A 4,100-nucleotide genomic window follows, 5' to 3' on the forward strand; every position below is an offset into this window, starting at 1 on the left:
CTGACCGGGAATTGAACTGTGACCTCCTGATTAACCACTGAGGCTCCACCACTGAGCATCACTGGCCCAGCACTCCCACGAGTTTTATAGCAGCCATGCAGGTCTAGCAGCCGCCTGGGGCCCATGGCAGACTGCACTGGCTCCAAAGGACTAAACCAGCAGTTCTCAACCTGTGGGCCGCGACCCTTTTGGGGGTCGAACGACCCTTTCACAGGGGTCGCCTAAGACCATTGGAAAACACATATATAATTACATATTGTTTTTGTGATTAATCACTATGCTTTAATTATGTTCAATTTGTAACAATGAAATTGGGGGTCACCACAACATGAGGAACTGTATTAAAGGGTCGCGGCATTAGGAAGGTTGAGAATAACTGGACTAAGCTTTAATATGGCACAGACTATCTGGACATTGGCCCCATTCCTAGCCTTGATGAAGACAAAATTGGACTTTTTCATGGCAGGATGGATGGAGATGGAACATTGGAAACCCAGGGGCACTCCTAGGGGGCAGCCTTCTATTTTCACCCAAATAAGTCTCACCATACCACACCCTCTTGTACTTGTGTCTTTGGAATGCTTTCCTTGAGATCCAGTGAAAGGACATGATTTCTACCTGCAAGAGTATGATCACCAAAGCAGGGAATTTAAATGAAAGGAGGACATGCTGCTCATTGACGGAGGCAGAGGCTGCCAACCTAAGAATAAAAGCTAAGACATTTAAAAGTCATCCCCTTCCTACCCTCCCTGGATCTTTGAAAATAAATGCCTTTGTCATTGTTTGGGCTCAGAGAAAACGGGAGCTGATATTGGCCACTTCTCGCCTGGTTTTCTACAACAGAGCTGCTGGGTTAATATGCCCAGATGTGTGGACTTTGTAGTTCACAAATATTAAGAGCAATTTTGTGATGAATCCTCCACAGACAAAACAGTCTTTATTTGACTATTTCCTATTTCTGATGCAGCCGTGCCAAGTGTGAGATGCTTTTCTTTGTAGTTTTGAATTTGCTTGATAGTATTCTATTCTTGATAGTCTAATGTCCCTGCTGTCTTTTCTTTCTCTTGTAGGAAAGCAGAGAGAAAAGTCAAATAATAATTATAATGAAAAGTCTCAAAATGATCGGATGTCACCCCATGGTTCCTATTCCTCCCATCTGCACCCTGCAGTCAATAGTTTCCTTATCGGAGGAGGTTAGACCTGGAAGAGCTGGCTGGTTCAATGTCTCACTTGAGTAACCAGGGTATGTACAGATCTCTTTGAAAGGAAATAACTTCTTGCAGACTTTCAGCATTACCTCATATCACTTTTTATTATAAAATTCCTTAAATAGGTAAAAATGTAAAACTAGAAAATATGTGTGTTATACAATAATAAACAATTGCAAATTATATATAAATAAAACTGCAACCAAAGTTTTTATATTAATGACATTCAAGAGCAGACAGTGATTAAACTTGAATTTCTAAAGCTGCATATATTAATAGAAATATGTATTAGCATAATTGTTTACTCATGACTGCTTCCTCTTTATTTTAATCATTGCCAATTATTATTTAAATTGTAGTCATTTTTATTACCATTATTTTGCCACTATAGCTATAAAGTTATGTTAAACTATAAACAGGTTGGTCAATTTAGAATGTACACTCCTCACACTGGAAAAAAAGTTATTTTTTAACAAAATAATGCTTATTGTCTATTTATTGTCAACATAAATACAACACTTGACTTCTATAGCACAGGCACTTGGGTGGTTAGCTTTTAGGCAGTCATGTTCCATATAATGGCTCCATTCTGCCATCATTTTTCTATGTGTAAATTGCTACAAAAGTCCTATAAGATGTGTGGTAATATCCTTTGTCCTTGGCTGGGCATATGCCTGGCTGTGAACACAAATACATTGGCAGCCGTTGGAACCTCATATTTGTCCACGTGGTATAGGTTATGTTTGCATTCATAGTAATATTTAGATTATCATCAAAATAAAAACACAAACTTACTTTCTCATAGACATTTTGGATTTTGGAAAATCTAAGGACTTCCCAGGTCCTTGGATACCAAGTTAAGAAACACCAGTCTAGTTACTGCCCATGTTTCATCCCATTTAATTCTCACAGGAACTCTGTGAGGTAGACACTAGAAACCACCCAACTTTACAGAGGAGGCTCTGGTACAGCACGGTGAAGGAATTTGTCCAGCGCCACACAGGCAATGGGAGAGGAACCAGGATTTTGTCCAGGTCCTCTTGTCTCCCACCTCTCTCTCCTCAGAACTCTCAATACCCCGACCTGAGAAATTCTGTCCAGAACCTTCAAACAGGGCTCATGCCTATTCTTTTTTTTTTAAATATATTTTTCTTGATTTCAGAGAGGAAGGGGGAGGGAGAGATAGAAACATCAATGATGAGAAAATCATTGTCGGGTGCCTGATGCACAGTCCCAACTGGGGATCGAGCCCACAACCTGGGCATGTGCCCCAACTGGGAATCAAACTATGGCCTCCTGGTTCATAGGTTGATGCTCAACCACTGAGCCACACCAACGAGGGTGTTGAGCTCATGTCTATTATTTTTACAGTATCTTGAGGAAACTCAGGATAAGGGTGACCACCACAAGTGGAATTAATGCAGTGCTCATTTTGTGGGGCAAAATTCTTTAATGAGAACTCATTTACCCCACACATAGTTTTTCTCAGAGTTAGTCCTAAAGCCATTCAGGCCTGACCTGGACATTTTAGATTCCCACATTAGGCCAGTGCAAGGCTGTGTGGGAACTGGTGTCTATGCCCTAAAGGCTGTCAGTTTGTTCCTTTGTTTATTTATTAACTCTGTACAGAATGCCTGGCTACCCTCCTAGGTAATCTATCCGTATAAGAAAAGAACTCACAAGTCCCAGTCTCCTCATTTACAGGCCAAGAATGTTGCTCCTGGTTCCCTTACCACGGGTATGAGTGCCTCCTTGTTCCACCAGGTGGAGGATGTGGATTTGCTATAGGGCAGTGAAAAGGCACAGACTAATTTTGGCATCAGAGACTCTGGGTGGAAGTCCCATTTCTGCTGCTAAAAAGCCATCTATCTTCCCCGATCACCTTTCCCATATTTATAATGAGGATACCTGTATTGATAACAATTTTACAGATTTATTGTGATGGGTTCATGAGACCATGTACATAACAGCATTAGAGACTTTAAAGCATTTTCAACAGAGGACTAGGTCCCCCCAAACACTTACTAAGTAACTATTAAGTGTCAAGATCTATGTTTGCACTGAAAATACAAGATTAGACATGGTCCCTAATCTTAATGACCTTACAGTCTAGAAAGCGAGGCTGGAATTTAAAAAATATATATTATAATATAATAAGAAGTGCATCATTGTAGAAGTATGTGCAATGTAAGAGAGATAGTAGACAAAGTGCCTTGAGTGGGAGAGTTTGTTTCAGAGAAGAGACATGAGTTTATCCTTCAAGTATCAATAAAAATCATGGCAACATACAGCAGCATGCTGTGCTTGGGGGTTGGGTCAGTGGGGTGGGGTAGCCTAAGAGGTAAGTACCACTAAATCCCAGAGAAATGAGGCTGTGGCCTGGTTCTACTTTTGTACCATAATTAGATACAGTTGTGATGCCCACGCTTGCTTTTTCCTTTCTACGCAGAATTGTAGACAGTAATTACTTTGTGCCAGTTTAGTATGCACTTTGAGGACGAAAACATCAAGCACAATTTCCATTTAATTGGCCTTTCTTTCTGTTTTTGCATTTGTGCAGCATGACCAGCTCTGGAACTGCAGGGCCACCTGACATGGCGTGTCCTCTTGCTGTCCGGGAGGGGGCACCTTTCTCTTTGGCAGGCTCTTGATTTCCCCTGAATATGTCATTTGGCCACTGCTCTTTTGTTGGTCCACTTAGGCCTCCAGAGCTAGAATATACTTGGCCAAATTCCTAATAAACAACAGGAAATTTTACCCCACAGTTCTTTAGGAAACAGGTGACTACCATTCCCTCTACCGAGGTCAATGTCTGCAGCACCAAGTGCACTAACCTGTCTGCCTGCCTTATTGAATTGGACAGCATATTTGGCGTCTTTCATCCCCAGTCCC

The sequence above is a fragment of the Myotis lucifugus genome, unplaced genomic scaffold, assembly GCF_000147115.1.
Source record: "Myotis lucifugus unplaced genomic scaffold, Myoluc2.0 scaffold_344, whole genome shotgun sequence".
NCBI classification, from domain to species: domain Eukaryota; kingdom Metazoa; phylum Chordata; class Mammalia; order Chiroptera; family Vespertilionidae; genus Myotis; species Myotis lucifugus.